The following is a 21,040-nucleotide window of genomic DNA, read 5'->3' as shown; positions in this document are numbered from 1 at the left end:
GTCCATCGGACCTGGTGGCCACGGCAACAGCTGGAAAATCCACCTTTTTTACCCCAAGTCACATCTCAGCAGAAAAAGACACCGTCTTTTCAGCCTCAGTCCTTTCGTCCCCATAAGGGCAAGCGGGCAAAAGGCCAGTCATATCTGCCCAGGGATAGAGGAAAGGGAAGAAGACTGCAGCAGGCAGCCCATTCCCAGGAACAGAAGCCCTCCACCGCTTCTGCCAAGTCCTCAGCATGACGCTGGGGCCGTACAAGCGGACTCAAGTGCGGTGGGGGGTCGTCTCAAGAGTTTCAGCGCGTAGTGGGCTCACTCGCAAGTGGACCCCTGGATCCTACAAGTAGTATCCCAGGGGTACAGATTGGAAATTCGAGACGTCTCCCCCTCGCAGGCTCCTGATGTCTGCTTTACCAACGTCTTCGTCCGACAGGGAGGCAGTATTGGAAACAATTCACAAGCTGTATTCCCAGCAGGTGATAATCAAAGTACCCCTCCTACAACAAGGAAAGGGGTATTATTCCACACTATATTGTGGTACTGAAGCCAGACGGCTCGGTGAGACCTATTCTAAATGGGAAATCTTTGAACACTTACATACAAAGGTTCAAATCAAGATGGAGTCACTCAGAGCAGTGATAGCGAACCAGGAAGAAGGGGACTATATGGTGTCCCTGGACATCAAGGATGCTTACCTCCATGTCCCAAATTGCCCTTCTCACCAAGGGTACCTCAGGTTCGTGGTACGGAACTGTCACTATCAGTTTCAGACGCTGCCGTTTGGATTGTCCACGGCACCCCGGGTCTTTACCAAAGTAATGGCCGAAATGATGATTCTTCTTCAAAGAAAAGGCGTCTTAATTATCCCTTACTTGGACGATCTCCTGATAAGGGCAAGGTCCAGAGAACAGTTGGAAGTCGGAGTAGCACTATCTCAAGTAGTTCTACGACAGCACGGGTGGATTCTAAATATCCAAAATCGCAGCCGTTTCCGACGACACGTCTGCTGTTCCTAGGGATGATTCTGGACACAGTCCAGAAAAAGGTGTTTCTCCCGGAGGAGAAAGCCAGGGAGTTATCCGAGCTAGTCAGGAACCTCCTAAAACCAGGAAAAGTGTCAGTGCATCATTGCACAAGAGTCCTGGGAAAAATGGTGGCTTATTACGAAGCGATTCCATTCGGCAGATTCCACGCAAGAACTTTTCAGTGGGATCTGCTGGACAAATGGTCCGGATCGCATCTTCAGATGCATCAGCGGATAACCCTATCTCCAAGGACAAGGGTGTCTCTCCTGTGGTGGTTACAGAGTGCTCATCTTCTAGAGGGCCGCAGATTCGGCATTCAGGATTGGATGCTGGTGACCACGGAGGCCAGCCTGAGAGGCTGGGGAGCAGTCACACAGGGAAAAAATTTCCAGGGAGTGTGATCAAGTCTCGAGACTTTTCTCCACATAAATATACTGGAGCTAAGGGCAATTTACAATGCTCTAAGCTTAGCAAGACCTCTGCTTCAAGGTCAGCCGGTATTGATCCAGTGGGACAACATCACGGCAGTCGCCCACGTAAACAGACAGGGCGGCACAAGAAGCAGGAGGGCAATGGCAGAAACTGCAAGGATTTTTCGCTGGCCGGAAAATCATGTGATAGCACTGTCAGCAGTGTTCATTCCGGGAGTGGACAACTGGGAAGCAGACTTCCTCAGCAGGCACAACCTCCACCCGGGAGAGTGGGGACTTCATCGGGAAGTCTTCCACATGATTGTGAACCGTTGGGAAAGACCAAAGGTGGACATGATGGCGTCCCGCCTGAACAAAAAACTGGACAAGTATTGCGCCAGGTCAAAAGACCCTCAGGCAATAGCTGTGGACGTTCTGGTAACACCGTGGGTGTACCAGTCGGTGTATGTCTTCCCTCCTCTGCTTCTCATACCCAAGGTATTGAGAATTATAAGACGTAGAGGAGTAAGAACTATACTCGTGGCTCCGGATTGGCCAAGAAGGACTTGGTACCCGGAACTTCAAGAGATGCTCACAGAGGACTCATGGCCTCTGCCGCTAAGAAGGGACTTGCTTCAGCAAGTACCATGTCTGTTCCAAGACTTACCGCGGCTGCGTTTGACGGCATGGCGGTTGAACACCGGATCCTAAGGGAAAAAGGCATTCCGGAAGAGGTCATTCCTACCCTGGTCAAAGCCAGGAAGGAGGTGACCGCACAACATTATCACCACATGTGGCGAAAATATGTTGAGTGGTGTGAGGCCAGGAAGGCCCCACGAAGAAATTTCAACTCGGTCGTTTCCTGCATTTCCTGCAAACAGGAGTGTCTATGGGCCTAAAATTGGGGTCCATTAAGGTTCAAATTTCGGCCCTGTCGATTTTCTTCCAGAAAGAATTGGCTTCAGTTCCTGAAGTCCAGAAGTTTGTCAAGGGAGTACTGCATATACAACCCCCTTTTGTGCCTCCAGTGGCACTGTGGGATCTCAACGTAGTTCTGGGATTCCTCAAATCACATTGGTTTAAACCGCTCAAATCTGTGGATTTGAAATATCTCACAGGGAAAGTGACCATGCTGTTGGCCCTGGCCTCGGCCAGGCGAGTGTCAGAATTGGCGGCGTTTGTCTCACAAAAGCCCATATCTGATTGTCCATTCGGACAGGGCAGAGCTGCGGACTCGTCCCCAGTTTCTCCCTAAGGTGGTGTCAGTGTTTCACCTGAACCAGCTTATTGTGGTACCTGCGGCTACTAGGGACTTGGAGGACTCCAAGTTGCTAGATGTTGTCAGGGCCCTGAAAATATAGTTTCCAGGACGGCTGGAGTCAGGAAAACTGACTTGCTGTTATCCTGTATGCACCCAACAAACTGGGTGCTCTTGCTTCTAAAGCAGACGATTGCTAGTTGGATGTGTAGTACAATTCAGCTTGCACATTCTGTGGCAGGCCTGCCACAGCCAAAATATGTAAATGCCCATTCCACAAGGAAGGTGGGCTCATCTTGGGCGGCTGCCCGAGGGGTCTCGGCTTTACAACTTTGCCGAGCTGATACTTGGTCAGGGGCACACCCTGACTGAGGAGGACCTGGAGTTCTCTCATTCGGTGCTGCAGAGTCATCCGCACTCTCCCGCCCGTTTGGGAGCTTTGGTATAATCCCCATGGTCCTGACGGAGTCCCCAGCATCCACTTAGGACGTCAGAGAAAATAAGAATTTACTTACCGATAATTCTATTTCTCGTAGTCCGTAGTGGATGCTGGGCGCCCATCCCAAGTGCGGATTGTCTGCAATACTTGTACATAGTTATTGTTACAAAAATCGGGTTATTATTGTTGTGAGCCATCTTTTCAGAGGCTCCGCTGTTATCATGCTGTTAACTGGGTTCAGATCACAAGTTGTACAGTGTGATTGGTGTGGCTGGTATGAGTCTTACCCGGGATTCAAAATCCTTCCTTATTGTGTACGCTCGTCCGGGCACAGTATCCTAACTGAGGCTTGGAGGAGGGTCACAGGGGGAGGAGCCAGTGCACACCACCTGATCCTAAAGCTTTTACTTTTGTGCCCTGTCTCCTGCGGAGCCGCTATCCCCATGGTCCTGACGGAGTCCCCAGCATCCACTACGGACTACGAGAAATAGAATTATCGGTAAGTAAATTCTTATTTTTTTTCATACGTCCTAGAGGATGCTGGGGTCACATTAGAGCCATGGGGTTATACCAAAGCTCTAGAATGGGCGGGAGAGTGCGGATGACTCTGCAGCACCGATTGACCAAATTTGAGGTCATCACCGGCCAAGGTATCAACTTGTAAAACTTAGCAAAAGTGTTTGATCCCGACCAAGTAGCTGCTCGGCAAAGCTGTAACGCCGAGACCTCCCGGGCAGCCGCCCAGGACGAGCCCACCTTTCTAGTAGAAATGGGCCTTCCCCGATTTCGGTAGCGGCAAACCTGCCGTGGAATGAGTACGCTGAATCGTACCGCAGATCCAGCGCGCAATGGTTTGCTTGGAAGCAGGACACCCAATCTTGTTGGGAGCATACAGGACAAACAGAGCCTCTGTTCTCCAAATCTGAGCCGTTCTGGCGACATAAATCTTCAAAGCTCTGACCACATCCAGAGACTTTGACTCAGCGAAGGCGTCAGTAGCCACAGGCACAACAATAGGTTGGTTCATGTGGAAAGAGGAAACCACCTTCGGTAGAAATTGCTGACGTGTCCTCAATTCTGCTCTATCTTCATAGATGCCAAGGCCAACAGGATGACCACTTTCCAAGTGAGGAACTTCAACTCCACCTTCTGTACAGGTTCAAACCAATGTGATTGAAGGAACTGCAACACCACATTAAGATCCCATGGTGCCACTGGAGGCACAAATGGAGGTTGGTTGTGCAACACGCCTTTTACGAAAGTCTGAACTTCTGGAAGGGAGGCCAATTGTTTCTGAAAGAAAACCGATAATGCTGAAAACTCTTTCGTAGAAGCCTTCTTGGATTCACACCAAGAAACATTTTCTCCAAATACGGAGGTAATGTTTAGACGTTACCCCTTTTCTAGCCTGAATAAGTGTGGGAATGACTTCACTGGGAATACCCTTATGGGCTAGGATTTGGCGCTTAACCGCCATGCTGTCAAACGTAGCCGCGGTAAGTCCTGATACATGCACAGCCCCTGTTGTAACAGTTCCATGTGCAGAGGAAGAGGCCAGGGATCTCCTATGAGTAATTCCTGAAGATCTGGATACCAAGTCCTCCTTGGCCAGTCTGGAACAATGAGGATCGCCCGAATCTCTGTTCTTCTTATAATCTTTAGAACTTTTGGAATGAGAGGAAGTGGAGGGAATACCTACACCGACTGAAACACCCACGGTGTCACCAGTGCATCCACTGCTATTGCTTGAGGGTCCCTTGACCTGAAACAATATCTCTGAAGCTTCTCGTCGAGACGAGATGCCATCATGTCTACTTGAGGAACTCCCCAACGACTTGTCACCTCTGCGAAGACTTCTTGGTGGAGGCCCCACTCTCCTGGATGGAGATCGTGTCTGCTGAGGAAGTCTGCTTCCCAGTTGTCTACTCCCGGAATGAAAATTGCCGACAGAGCTCTTGCATGTCTTTCTGCCCAGAGGAGAAACCTTGTCACCTCTACCATTGCCGCTGTGCTTTTTGTTCCGCCTTGCCTGTTTATGTACGTGACTGCTGTTATATTGTCTGACTGGATCTGCACGGGATGATCTTGAAGAAGATGTACCGCTTGTACAAGGCCGTTGTAAATGGCTCTCAATTCCAGCACGTTTATGTAAGGGCAGGCTTCCTGACTTGACCACTTTCCATGGAAGCTTTCCCCCTGAGTGACAGCTCCCCAGCCTCGGAGACTTGCATCCGTGGTTACCAGGACCCAGTCCTGATTCCCGAACCTGCGTCCCTCTAGTAGGTGAGAACTGTGTAGCCACCACAGGAGCGAAATCCTGGCTTTTGACGACAGGATTATCTTCCGGTGCATGTGTAGGTGGGATCCGGACCACTTGTCCAACAGGTCCCACTGGAACACTCTGGCATGGAACCTGCCACACTGAATGGCCTCGTAGGCCGCAACCATCTTCCCCAGCAACCGAATGCATTGATGGATTGACACTCTTGCTGGTTTCAGAACTTGTTTGACCAGACTCTGGATCTCCAGAGCCTTTTCCACTGGAAGAAAAAACTCTCTGAAGTTCTGTGTCCAGTATCATTCCCAAAAACGATAATCGCATTGTTGGAAGTAACTTTGACTTTGGCAAGTTTAGGAGCCAACCATGTTGTTGAAGAACTGTCAGGGAGAGTGCAATGTTTCGCACCAACTGGTCCCTGGATCTCGCCTTTATCAGGAGATCGTCCAAGTACGGGATAATAGTGACTCCTTGTTTGCGAAGGAGAACCATAATTTCCGCCATCACCTTAGTGAAAATCCTCAGAGCCGTGGATAGACCAAACGGCAACGTCTGAAATTGGTAATGACAATCCTGAATCGCAAATCTCGGGAAAGCCTGATGCGTAGGATAAAAGGGAACATGTAAGTAGGTATACTTTATGTCCACCGAAACCATGAAATCACCTTCCTCCAGACTGGAGATCACTGCCCTGAGAGATTCCCTTTTGAATTTGATCTTCTTCAGGTAGAAATTTAGGGATTTCAGGTGTAGGATTGGCCTGACCGAGCCGTCCGGCTTCGGGACCATGAAAAAGCTTGAATAAAAGCCTTCTCCCTGTTGTGATGGGGAACCAGAATAATGACTTGATTCTGACACAACTTTTATTTATTTATTTTATTTTTTTTAGCTTTGCATACTACCTCGCTATTCGGAGGAGAAACTGGTAAGACCAATTTGAAAAATCGGCGAGGGGGAACGTCTTGAAACTCCAGTTTGTACCCTTGGGAAACTATTTGTAAAAAACCACGGGTCCAGGCCCGAACGAACCCAGAACTGACTGAAAAGTTTTAGACGCGCCCCCACGGTGCGTACTCTCGTAAGAGAGCCCCAGACTCATGCGGTGGATTTGGCAGAAGACGGGGAAGACTTCTGCTCCTGCGAACCCGCCAAGGCTGGTGATCTTTTACCTCGTCCCCTTCTTCTACTACCAAGGAAGAGAGAGCCTCGCCCTCTTCTGTATTTAATGGGCCGAAAGGACTGCATCTGATAGTGGTGTGTTTTCTTTTGTTGTTGAGGAACATAAGGTAAAAAGGATGACTTACCCGCGGTAGCCGTAGGTACCAAATCATCGAGGTCATCCCCAAACAAGACACCACCCTTGTATGGGAGAGACTCCATATTTCACTTGGAGTCCGCATCAGCATTCCATTGGTGAGCCCACAATGCTTGCCTAGCCGAGACCGCTATGGCATTTGGTCTTTGATCCCAAAAGGCCAAAATCTCTTGCAGTTTCCCTAATGTACGCCGCAGCGTCCTTGATATAACCCAGCGTCAAGAGGATGCTACCTTATCCAGAGCATCTATATCAGATGACAAGTTATCTGCACACTTTTCAATAGCACTACTCACCCACGCCGATGCAATGGCAGGTCTGAGTAGCGTACCTGTGGTCGCATAAATGGATTTAAACGTAGTTTCTTGTTTACGATCTGCTGGGTTCTTAGGAGTCGCCGTGCCCGGTGCTGGCAGAACCACCTTTTTAGACAACCGTGACAGGGCCTTGTTTGCAACTTTCCGTCAGGACTTTTGCAAACTTTTTCAAACAGAGCATTCAGGTCATGAGAGGGAGGAAACGTTACCTACGGTTTCTTCTTTTTATACATACAGACCCGTTTATCAGGAACAGAAGGGTTCTCAGTGATAGGTAACATATCTTTAATAACCACAATCATGTACTGAATGCCCGTTTCCAATTTTGGATCTAAACTGGAATCACTATAGTCGACACTGGAATCAGTGTCCGTGTCGGTATCAGTGTGTAACAACTGGGCAAAAGAACATTTTTGCGACCCCCAGGGGTCCTGGACCTGTATTAATACATCCTCCACAGATTTTTACTAAACTCTTACTGATATGCTCCATATGTGCATTCAAGACATTCACCCAGTCAAGAGACGGCGGTGCCGACACGGTCACCCCCTCATACGTCTGTGTTCCTAATATAGCTTCCTCCTGGGAAGAGCACTCAGCCTCAGACATGTCGACACACGTGTACCAAACACCAACAGACACACCGGGCTTATAGGAGACAGACCCACAGTAATACTGTCAGATGGACACAGAGAGGATTTTTGCCAGCTCACAACCCAGCGCAATCATACAAAGCCTGTGAATAGAATCATGATAACAGACTTGCAGCGCTTTTACTCTGAAATACACTGCCCAAATTACACTGTGTCCCCCCCCCCCCTTTTTAGCACCCTGATACTTGTGTCAGCAGTGAGGGAGGACCAGAGTGTCCGCAGCATGGAGGAGAAAATGGCGCTGAGCACTGAGGAAGAAGTCCCGCCCCCGTAACGGCGCGCTTCTTCCCGCTCTTAAATAAATAATTAATGTCTCTGGCGGGGGTAGGACAGTAATGTCCCCGTCTGCCAGCCAAAACAGAGGAATTATACATGCTGCCCAGGGCGCCCCCCCCCCCCGCGCGCGCCCTGCACCCTGCAGTGCCTGTGTAACGGGAGCATGGTGACATAGCCGTTCAAAATAATTGAAGAACAATGAAGTCTCTTTGGTAGATTTATTGCATGTGAAATTCACAGAGCTCACGATAAAAGAATATCATGAACTGAACATTGACACATTGATTTCATCTTTTATACTTGTCATTACAGCGTTACATGATCCAATCAAATTTGCAGACCAATCATATACATAAACCAATCACAATTCATTTATCAGAATATATTTTCTCTAACGTCCTAGTGGATGCTGGGGACTCCGTCAGGACCATGGGGAATAGCGGCTCCGCAGGAGACAGGGCACAAAAGTAAGCTTTTAGGATCACATGGTGTGTACTGGCTCATCCCCCTATGACCCTCCTCCAAGCCTCAGTTAGGTTTTTGTGCCCGTCCGAGCAGGGTGCAATCTAGGTGGCTCTCTTAAAGAGTTGCTTAGAAAAAGTTTTTAGGTTCTTTATTTTCAGTGAGTCCTGCTGGCAACAGGCTCACTGCTACGAGGGACTTAGGGGAGAGAAGTGAACTCACCTGCGTGCAGGATGGATTGGCTTCTTAGGCTACTGGACACCATTAGCTCCAGAGGGAGTCGGAACACAGGTCTCGCCCTGGGGTTCGTCCCGGAGCCGCGCCGCCGACCCCCCTTGCAGATACTGAAGATTGAAGAGGTCCGGAACCAGGCGGCAGAAGACTTTCAGTCTTCATCAGGTAGCGCACAGCACTGCAGCTGTGCACCATTGTTGTCAGCACACTTCACACAGCGGTCACGGAGGGTGCAGGGCGCGGGGGGGGGGCGCCCTGGGCAGCAATGTATAATACCTGTATGGCGAAAAATACATCACATATAGCCCTTGAGGCTATATGGATGTATTTAACCCCTGCCAGATATCACAAACTCCGGAGAAGAAGCCCGCCGAAAAGGGGGCGGGGCCTATTCTCCTCAGCACACAGCGCCATTTTCCCTCACAGAAATGCTGGTGGGAAGGCTCCCATGCTCTCCCCTGCACTGCACTACAGAAACAGGGTTAAAACAGAGAGGGGGGGCACTGATTTGGCGATATGAATATATATTAAATGCTATAAGGGAGGAACACTTATATAAAGGTTGTCCCTGTATAATTATAGCGTTTTTGGTGTGTGCTGGCAAACTCTCCCTCTGTCTCCCCAAAGGGCTAGTGGGTCCTGTCCTCTATCAGAGCATTCCCTATGTGTGTGCTGTATGTCGGTACGTGTGTGTCGACATGTATGAGGAAAATGTTGGTGAGGAGGCGGAGCAAATTGCCTGTAATGGTGATGTCACTCTCTAGGGAGTCGACACCGGAATGGATGGCTTATTTATGGAATTACGTGATAATGTCAACACGCTGCAAGCCGGTTGACGACATGAGACGGCCGGCGATCAAATTAGTACCTGTCCAGGCGTCTCAAACACCGTCAGGGGCTGTAAAACGCCCATTTACCTCAGTCGGTCGACACAGACCCAGACACGGACACTGATTTCAGTGTCGACGGTGAAGAAACAAACGTATTTTCCTTTAGGGCCACACGTTAAGGGCAATGAAGGAGGTGTTACATATTTCTGATACTACAAGTACCACAAAAAAGGGTATTATGTGGGATGTGAAAAAACTACCTGTAGTTTTTCCTGAATCAGATAAATTAAATGAAGTGTGTGATGATGCGTGGGTTTCCCCCGATAGAAAATTATTGGCGGTATACCCTTTCCCGCCAGAAGTTAGGGCGCGTTGGGAAACACCCCTTAGGGTGGATAAGGCGCTCACATGCTTATCAGAACAAGTGGCGGTACCATCTACAGATAGGGCCGTACTTAAGGAGCCAGCTGATAGGAGGCTGGAAAATATCCTAAAAAGTATACACACACATGCTGGTGTTATACTGCGACCAGCGATCGCCTCAGCCTGGATGTGCAGAGCTGAGGTGGCTTGGTCGGATTCCCTGACTAAAAATATTGATACCCTTGACAGGGACAGTATTTTATTGACTATAGAGCATTTAAAGGATGCATTTCTATATATGCGAGATGCGCAGAGGGATATTTGCACTCTGGCATCAAGAGTAAATGCGATGTCCATATCTGCAAGAAGATGTTTATGGACACGACAGTGGTCAGGTGATGCAGATTCCAAACGGCACATGGAAGTATTGCCGTATAAAGGGGAGGAGTTATTTGGGGTCGGTCCATGGGACCTGGTGGCCACGGCAACTGCTGGAAAATCCACCGTTTTTTACCCTAAGTCACATCTCTGCAGAAAAAGACACCGTCTTTTCAGCCTCAGTCCTTTCGTCCCTATAAGAGTCATATCTGCCCAGGGATAGAGGAAAGGGAAGAAGACTGCAGCAGGCAGCCCATTCCCAGGAACAGAAGCCCTCCACCGCTTCTACCAAGTTCTCAGCATGACGCTAGGACCGTACAGGACCCCTGGATCCTACAAGTAGTATCCAAGGGGTACAGATTGGAATGTCGAGACGTTTCCCCCTCGCAGGTTCCTGTAGTCTGCTGTACCAATGTCTCCCTCCTACAGGGAGGCAGTATTGAAAACAATTCACAAGCTGTATTCCCAGCAGGTGATAATAAAATTACCCCTCCTACAACAGGGAAAGGGGTATTATTCCACACTATATTGTGGTACTGAAGCCAGAAGGCTAGGTGAGACCTATTCTAAATCTGAAATATTTGAACACTTACAAAGGTTCAAATCCAGATGGAGTCACTCAGAGCAGTGATAGCGAACCGGGAAGAAGGGGACTATATGGTGTCCCGGGACATCAGGGATGCTTACCTCCATGTCCCAAAATTTGCCTTTCTCACCAAGGGTATCTCAGGTTCGTGGTACAAAACTGTCACTATCAGTTTCAGACGATGCCGTTGGATTGTCCAAGGCACCCCGGGTCCTTACCAAGGTAATGACCGAAATGAGGATTCGTCTTCAAAGAAAATGGACGACCTCCTGATAAGAACAAGGTCCAGAGAACAGTTGGAGGTCGGAGTAGCACTATCTCAAGTAGTTCTACGACAACACGGGTGGATTCTAAATATTCCAAAACCGCAGTTGTTCCGACGACACGTCTGCTGGTCCTAGGGATGATTCTGGACACAGTCCAGAAAAAGGTGTTTCTCCCAGAGGAGAAAGCCAGGGAGTTATCCGAGCTAATCGGGATCCTCCTAAAACCAGGAAAAGTGTCAGTGCATCATTGCACAAGAGTCCTGGTAAAAATGGTGGCTTATTACGAAGTGATTCCATTCGGCAGATTTCACGCAAGAACTCTTCAGTGGGATCTGCTGGACAAATGGTCCGGATCGCATCTTCAGATGCATCAGCGGATAACCCTATATCCAAGGACAAGGGTGTCTCTCCTGTGGTGATTACAGAGTGCTCATCTTCTAGAGGGCCGTAGATTCGGCATTCAGGATTGGATGCTGGTGACCACGGAGGCCAGCCTGAGAGGCTGGGGAGCAGTCACACAGGGAAAAAATTTCCAGGGAGTGTGATCAAGTCTGGAGAATTCTCTCCACATAAATATACTGGAGCTAAGAGCAAATTTATAATGCTCTAAACTTAGCAAGACCTCTGCTTCAAGGTCAGCCGGTATTGATCCAGTGGGATAACATCACGGCAGTCGCCCACGTAAACAGAAAGGGCGGCACAAGAAGCAGGAGGGCAGTGGCAAAACTGCAAGGATTTTTCGCTAGGCGGAAAATCATGTGATAGCACTGTCAGCAGTGTTCATTCCGGGAGTGGACGACTGGGAAGCAGACTTCCTCAGCAGGCACGACCTCCACCCGGGAGAGTGGGAACTTCATAGGGAAGTTTTCCGCATGATTGTGAACCGTTGGGAAAGACCAAAGGTGGACATGATGGCGTCCCGCCCGAACAAAAAACGGGACAGGTATTGCGCCAGGTCACGAGACCTTCAGGCGATAGCTGTGGATGTCCTGGTAACACCGTGGGTGTAACGGTCGGTGTATGTGTTCCCTCCTCTGCTTCTCATAACCAAGGTATTGAGAATTATAAGACGTAGAGGAGTAAGAACTATACTCGTGGCTCCGGATTGGCCAAGAGGGACTTGGTACCCGGAACTTCAAGAGATGCTCATAGAGGACTAATGGCCTCAGGAGCTAAGAAGGGACTTGCTTCAGCAAGTACCATGTCTGTTCCAAGACTTACCGCGGCTGCGTTTGACGGCATGGCGGTTGAACGCCGGATTCTAAGGGAAAAGGCATTCCGGAAGAGGTCATACCTACCCTGGTCAAAGCCAGGAAGGAGGTGACCGCACAACGTTATCACCACATGTGGTGAAAATATGTTGCGTGGGTGAGGCCAGGAAGGCCCCACGAAGAAATTTCAACTAGGTCGATTTCTGCACTTCCTGCAAACAGGAGTGTCTATGAGCCTCAAATTGGGGTCCATTAAGGTTCAAGTTTCGGCCCTGTAGATTTTCTTCCAGAAAGAATTGGCTTCGGTTCCTGAAGTCCAGACGTTGTCAAGGGAGTATTGCATATACAGCCCCTTTTGTGCCTCCAGTGGCACCGTGGGATCTCAACGTAGTGTTGGGATTCCTCAAATCATATTGGTTTGAACCGCTCAAATCTGTGGATTTGAAATATCTCACATGGAAAGTGACCATGCTGTTGGCCCTGGCCTCGGCCAGGCGATTGTCAGAATTGGCGGCTTTGTCTTACAAAAGCCCATATTTAATTTTCCATTCGGACAGGGCAGAACTGCGGACTTGTCCCCAGTTTCTTCCTAAGGTGGTGTCAGCGTTTCACCTGAAACAACCTATTGTGGTGCCTGCGGCTACTAGGGACTTGGAGGACTCCAAGTTGCTAGACGTTGTCAGGGCCCTGAAAATATATATATATATATATATATATATAATTCCAGGACGGCTGGAGTCAGAAAGTCTGACTTGCTGTTTATATTGTATGCACCCAAAAAAGCTGGGTGCTCCTGCTTCTAAACAGACTATTGCTCGTTGGATTTGTAGTACAATTCAGCTTGCACATTCTGTGGCAGGCCTGCCACAGCCAAAATCTGTAAATGCCCATTCCACAAGGAAGGTGGGCTCATCTTGGGCGGCTGCCCGAGGGGTCTCGGCTTTACAACTTTGCCGAGCAGCTACGTGGTCAGGGGGGAACACGTTTGTAAAATTCTACAAATTTGATACCCTGGCTGAGGAGGACCTGGAGTTTCTCTCATTCGGTGCTGCAGAGTCATCCGCACTCTCCCGCCCGTTTGGGAGCTTTGGTATAATCCCCATGGTCCTGACGGAGTCCCCAGCATCCACTAGGACGTTAGAGAAAGTAAGATTTTACTTACCGATAAATCTATTTCTCGTAGTCCGTAGTGGATGCTGGGCGCCCATCCCAAGTGCGGATTGTCTGCATTACTTGTACATAATTATTGTTACAAAAATCGGGTTGTTATTGTTGTGGGCCATCTTTTCAGAGGCTCCTTCGTTGTTATCATACTGTTAACTGGGTTCAAATCACAGGTTGTACGGTGTGATTGGTGTGGCTGGTATGAGTCTTACCCGGGATTCAAGATCCTTCCTTATTGTGTACGCTCGTCCGGGCACAGTACCTAACTGAGGCTTGGAGGAGGGTCATAGGGGGAGGAGCCAGTACACACCATGTGATCCTAAAAGCTTACTTTTGTGCCCTGTCTCCTGCGGAGCCGCTATTCCCCATGGTCCTGACGGAGTCCCCAGCATCCACTACGGACTACGAGAAATAGATTTATCGGTAAGTAAAATCTTATTATTAATTCATATACTCCCCTTATGGGGGATTTCCAATTAATTAGCTCAACATCTTGTGATTATGACTGTTTAATATCAAAATACATTTTACCTCTCACCTACTTTAAATTATCTTTATTCTGCAAAACACAATTCCTTATTTTGCAAAACACTAGCTAACCGCAGTCTTGTGATACACTGCGCAGCTGGCTTTAACTTCTTGTTTTGTCTGAAAATCAAAGTTTCTGCAAACATATAAAAATCACATTTAAAACAACAGTTTCTTTTAAAGCAATAGACAAACTGACATCCAGCTTCCATTTCGTATTCACTTATCCATATCATTCCTCTCTCTGCCAATATACTTGGCATTCTAATACACAAATCAGAAGGTTCAGTTTCACAATTTCTAATGAGGGTTAGGTAGACGCACAACATAGGGAAAAGGTGGGTTCACGGGGATGGGCCTGGCGCCAATGCTCACCGCACCGGACGGGAATCCCTGTTCTTTTTTATAGGAACCTTCTAGTGTTGGCTAAGAGGGTTTTGACACAGTTAGGTGAAACTCGCTTGTATTTCATGTCTAACATACTCATCCTGATTAACTCCTACCCTGTTATTCAGTTCATAAGTAAAGTTAGCAAGCTGTGTATTTTCCCTACCTGCCTGATCCTCCTCTAAAGCCTGGTATATGGGCTCAGGTTCCTGGAGTCGTAAACTTTCATAAGACTTGCTCATGTCAGCATATACCACCTGTCTTTCCTTCAGCTATTTGACATGCTTTAGTTAAAGCTTTGAGCTCTGCCAATTGGGCTGAGTGTGGTGGTGGAAGTGGGGAGGAAAAAACAGTTTGTGTATCATCCACCACAGCATATCCTGATTGAGTAGCACCCGTTTCTGTTTGTCTGTGGCAGCTACCATCAACATAGTAAACCAGATCAGGATTCTGGAGTGGTGTTTCCTCCAGGTCCACCCTAGGGGTGGATTGCTCATCAACATACTTTAAGCAATCATGTGAGACATGTTGTTCTACCTCCCCCCACTCCTCTCTCTGAAACTCATCAGTTTCATTTACCGGTAAAAGTGTTGCAGGGTTTAAAATATTGCACTTAATGAGGGTGATGTTTGTGGGCATAATGAGGGCTAATTCCCACTTTGTCAGGCGTGCTGCAGTGACATGTCTTGTCTTTTGGCAGGTAAGCAGGGCTGCTACAGCATGGGGAACATAAACTTTTAGATCACAGCCCAATACTATGTCTGCTGATTTGTCTACCAGCAGTGCAGCTGCTGCTATGGCTCGCAGGCAAACAGGTAGGCCACGTGCTACTGGGTCTAATTGGGCACTGTAATAAGCGACAGGTCTTTGCTTTTCCCCATGAAACTGTGTAAGGACACCTGTGGCATGGCCTAGGTGTTCATGACAAAAGAGAGAAAATACTTGTTTATAGTTAGGCAGCCCCAAAGCAGGGGCCGCTGTCAGGTCATCTTTAAGTTGTTGAAATTACCTAGTTGTTTGTTCTGTATGTATGAGGGGCTCTGGTACAGAAGCCTTGGTCAGCTCATACAAAGGTGCAGTTAGCTGTGAGTAGTTAGGTACCCAGTTTCTACAGTAACCCACCATTCCTAGGAAACCCCTTAGCTTCCTTTTGTTGATGGGCAGCCTTATGTTTTGGATGGCTGCAATCCTATCTGGGGACAGGTGTCTGAGGCCTTCAGATAGACAGTGGCCTATATATGACACCTTTGTTTGACATAGTTGCAATTTGTCTTTGGACACCTTGTGTCCATTTGTTGCAAGGAACCTTAAGAGCTCAGCTGTGTCTTTAATTGATGTTTCAAAATCTGGGGAACAAAGTAACAAATCGTCTACATACTGAATTAATGTAGATCCACCTGGTAGGATGAGTTTTTGAAGGTTTTCAGCAAGGGACTGGCTAAAAATTGTAGGGCTATTAAGGTAGCCTTGGACCATCCTTGTCCAGGTGTACTGGTTACCCCTATAGGTAAATGCAAAAAGGTACTGACTGTCTGGATGTATTGGTATGGAGAAAAATGCTGAACATAGATCAACCACTGAAAAATAAGTACTGTCTGCGGGGATCTGCATTAATATGGTAGCTGGGTTTGGTACCACTGGGTGCAAGGGTTCAACGATTGCATTAATTGCCCTCAAGTCCTGAACTAAGTGATAACCACGCCCATTACTCTTTGTCACAGGGAAGATGGGCGTATTGGCCTGGCTCTGGGTTTTAACCAACACCCCCTGTTGTAGTAATTCTTGGATTACTGGGAACACCCCCTGTTCAGCTTCTAGCTTTAAAGGGTATTGTGGTCTACTGGGAATTACTGCTCCTGCTTTGAGCTTGACTCTTATTGGTGGGGCATTTAGGATTTTCCCCACAGTGTTGGAGCCCGTGGTCCACAGCTGGTCTGGAATATTTGATAACATTTCAGACACTTCAGGGGGGAGTACACCCAAGGTATTCAGTTCCACCCTTTCTGTTGAAGGAGGGTCACTGAGCAGTGCATCGGTGACCAAGTCCTTGTTGGAATCTGGTACCTGTAGGTATACCCCATCTGGAGTGCAAAATACTGTGCACCCCAATTTACACAGTAAATCCCTCCCCAATAAATTTGTGGGGGCATCAGCTGCTAACAAGAAGGAGTGGTCACTTGTTAAGGGTCCAATGGTTACTTTTACATCTTGTGTTTCCCTTAAGGGGATTACTTTGTTTGCCACCCCTACTGCATGTACAACTTTGCTTGTGGTAGGTAAAGTGACCTTGTCCGCTATTAGGGATCGTGCAGCACCCGTGTCAATCAGGAAAGAATGTTTAGAATCTCCAATTTTTAAATCAATAGTAGGTTCTTGAGAGTTACAAGATATTACAGTCATGGTCTTCACGGGGGCTGCGGTATCCTGTCATTGTAAATCTTCATCATTTTCTGTGGTGCCCTTCTTTGCCTGGGACTGCCTTGGTTTCTTAGGGCGTCTGCAGTCCCTTGCAAAGTGTCCTTTCCTCTGGCAATTGTAACAAGTAAGCTGCGATCTGTCTGATGATCGCCTGGCACCCATGCTATAATCAATTGGTCTATTAGCTATGTCACAGGTGGCTTGTGCAGCTTTGACCTGTAGGTTCATAAGCTTGGTTTCTGTGTTCAATTTCTTGACCACCAAATTGTCCTCATGGTATATTGCAAGAGTGACCAGATCTTCTGGTCCCTTTTTTCGCCATAGAGGATCATTGATGGTCAAGCGGGTTTTTACCTGAGGCTTAAGACCCTCCACGAAAGCTCCAGATAACATGGGCTGAAGCACATCCTCCTTAAATATATTTTCAATGCCTCCATAATTTTGGACCTCAGTTTTAAATCTGCCCCAGTAATCTCTAACTGTTTCCGTAGGACCTTGTTTAATCATCATTATTTTTCCCCAATTGGGCTGGCAAGGAAACTGCTCTGTAAAAGCTGTCATTAAATGTTTCCACTCTTGGTCCAGGTCCTCTCTAGCAACGTCTAAGGGAGGCTTAAACCCTGATTTATCCCACCCTAGGTCTGTTGCAATCTTCTTGTATTCTTCAGTTGTGAGCAAAGCAGTAAATAATTGTGCCATGTCACTATGTATTAGTTGATGTACTTTGTACAAGCGCTGGAGTTTGGCTTTGACTTCTGCTGGCTTTGATCTATAATCTGCTAATTCTGTGCAAATTTGGTGTAATTCAGCCTTTGACCACGGAACATGTATGGACCACTGTGCACCCCGATCTGTAGTTACCACTCTCAGAGGCATTGTTGCAAGTGGTTTGCCCTGGGTGGATGTGCTACGAGTGCCAGAAGCCAAAATGTTCGATGGGTGTACGTCTGCAAAATGCGCTCCCATTACTGGTAATTTGTCTTCATAAGGAACTAAATTTCCCTGCTTGTTCTTGCATAAAGTGTGTGTGACAGTTTCACCATTCATGTTATTATACTGAGCTTTGTATGTCTGACTGAGGGGGTCATAAACATAAATTCCATCAGAGTCGCCATCCCCATCAAACAAATCCATCTGCCCTACCCAAATCCCATCTTCCCCCACCAAGTAAGTGTCATGTTTCCCAGTCTTGGGGTTTACTAGTGCCTTTATTACCTTTTTCTTCTCCTGTACTGGAGGGGCACTTGGGGCACCAGCCAGTGCCATCATTGCTGGGAGTATGTGTTCTAGTGGGTCTGGGCTTTCTTGTTCTAGTGTCTTTACTGGCATTGTCTGCACTACCCGTGGGGAAGCATGCCTGGGTTGTAATTGTAATGTCCCTCCATTATCTACATGACAGGACATTTGTGCAACATAGGCTGGTGGCGGGGTTACATTGGATGCCTCCAGCCATAGTGTGTAAGCTTTCCACTCCTCCCTTTTTCTTATTTTACCCCTTAAGTCTGTCCATTTCTGCATATCAAAGGTTCCTATCACAGGTATTTCAGGTTGTTTTGTATGCCATTTCCTGAGAAATTTCACAGCCACACTTCCATGTCTCTGATACATCACACTTGCTGGACTGCCGTGCGGGATCTCTAACATAGAAGAGCCCTTCGGTGTGGACATCTCTTGACCCATTGTAATGGCTAATCTTTATTTTAAAGTCCAGCCTCAATGTCCAATACAATGGTAAACAGGGACGCTCCCCTTGTTTATAGAGATATTACTCCACTTAGGAAACCTCACCACCTCGTCAGGTGCCACGGCTCTGAACAGGCACACGTGTTCCACACTCTGCTAAGCTTGGCCTTTTTGTGTGCAAGGTGCTTTTCACAGTGGGTGAGTATCCCTGATACTATCCAGTATAGGAGAGTTTAACCGGAGCCTCTCTCCTACCTGGGCCTTGTCCAGACTCTGCCGACGTGAAGCCTCGGCCAATCTCACTCACAATCACTCGCAGACTTCACTCTGAATTTAGCAAGATATGGCAGACAAAAGATCCCATTGTGATCTGTGACTATGACCACAGAAATTTAAATCTTAAAACTTTATACAAATCACTGTAACTGGTAGTAAAATGCAGTTAAATTCAATTTGGTTCTATACTCACAATCTCCAAAAAGACTTCAAAGAGTTACAAACCAACAATAACACACAAAGGCAGCGGACCGAGGCAGGGACACATGGAGCAGAAGTAAGATAACAGCTCTTACCTGTGGCCACAGTTGATCCAGGTACCCCGGCACCAGTCCACCTTCCTTCTTCGTGTGTCAATGTTGGAATGATCTCGGTACGGGAACCTCCAGAATGACATAGCCGTTCAAAATAATTGAAGAACAATGAAGTCTCTTTGGTAGATTTATTGCATGTGAAATTCACAGAGCTCACGATAAAAGAATATCATGAACTGAACATTGACACATTGATTTCATCTTTTATACTTGTCATTACAGCGTTACATGATCCAATCAAATTTGCAGACCAATCATATACATAAACCAATCACAATTCATTATCAGAATATATTATTAATTCATATACTCCCCTTATGGGGGATTTCCAATTAATTAGCTCAACATCTTGTGATTATGACTGTTTAATATCAAAATACATTTGACCTCTCACCTACTTTAAATTATCTTTATTCTGCAAAACACAATTCCTTATTTTGCAAAACACTAGCTAACCGCAGTCTTGTGATACACTGCGCAGCTGGCTTTAAGTTCTTGTTTTGTCTGAAAATCAAAGTTTCTGCAAACATATAAAAATCACATTTAAAACAACAGTTTCTTTTAAAGCAATAGACAAACTGACATCCAGCTTCCATTTCGTATTCACTTATCCATATCACATGGCGTGCAGCGTTCTCGCCCGCCGCGCGGTACCTCATAAAGCCGTCACTGATGAGAAGTCTTCTTTCTTCTGCTACTCACCTGTCTTCTGACTTCTGGCTCTGTAAGGGGGTGATGGCAGGCTGCGTGAATGAGCATCTAGGCGTACCCAGCGATCAAACCCTCAGGAGCTAATGGTGTCCTGTAGCCAGGAGCAGAGCCTTTGAACTCACCAGTAGTAGGTCATACCTCTCTCCCCTCAGTCCCACGAAGCAGGGAGACTGTTGCCAGCAGTCCTCCCTGAAAATAAAAAACCTAACATAAGTCTTTTCAGAGAAACTCAGTAGAGCTCCCCTGGAGTGCATCCAGTTTCACTGGGCACAATTCTAAAACTAGAGTCTGGAGGAGGGGCATAGAGGGAGGAACCAGTTCACACCCTTTGAAAGTCTTAAAGTGCCCATCTCTCCTGCGGATCCCGTCTATACCCCATGATTCTAATGTGACCCCAGCATCCTCTAGGACGTATGAGAAATATGTATATACTAGAAAAGAGGTGTCTAAGAAGGAGTGGTAAGAATCATAGCTGTCAATTAGTACTAAGCCATTACTTCAGCAGGCACATTATAATATGAACAGATTAACACAGAATACAGGTTGGACCCGATGGCCATTTTGCCTCTTTTCAAACTCACTGACTATGTAACTATGTATTACTGGATTTATACGGCAGTACCACTGGACATATACGGCAGTATCACTGGACACATACGGCAGTACCACTGGACTGGATCTATATGGCAGTACCACTGGACTTATACGGCAGTACCACTGGACTTATACAGCAGTATCACTGGACTTATATGGCAGTATCACTGGACTACGGCAGTACCACTGGATTTATACGGCAGTACCACTGGACTGGATTTATACGGCAGTAACACTGAACTTATACGGCAGTACCACTGGACATATACGGCAGTATCACTGGACTTATATGGCAGTATCAATGGACCTGTACGGCAGTACCACTGGACTTATACAGCAGTACCACTGGACTGGATTTATACTGCAGTATCACTGGAATTATATGGCAGTACCACTGGACTTATACGGCAGTACCACTGGACTTATACGGCAGTACCACTGGACTTATACGGCAGTACCTCTGGACTTATACGGCAGTACCACTGGATTTACTGTATACGGCAGTACCACTGGACATATACAGCAGTATCACTGGAATTATATGGCAGTACCACTGGACTTATACGGCAGTACCACTGGACTTGATTTATACGGCAGTACCACTGGACTTATACGGCAGTACCACTGCATTTATATGGCAGAACCACTGAACTGGATTTATACGCCA

The sequence above is a fragment of the Pseudophryne corroboree genome, chromosome 9 (genome assembly GCF_028390025.1).
Source record: "Pseudophryne corroboree isolate aPseCor3 chromosome 9, aPseCor3.hap2, whole genome shotgun sequence".
Classification (NCBI taxonomy): domain Eukaryota; kingdom Metazoa; phylum Chordata; class Amphibia; order Anura; family Myobatrachidae; genus Pseudophryne; species Pseudophryne corroboree.
Note: the sequence above shows the minus strand (reverse complement) of the source record.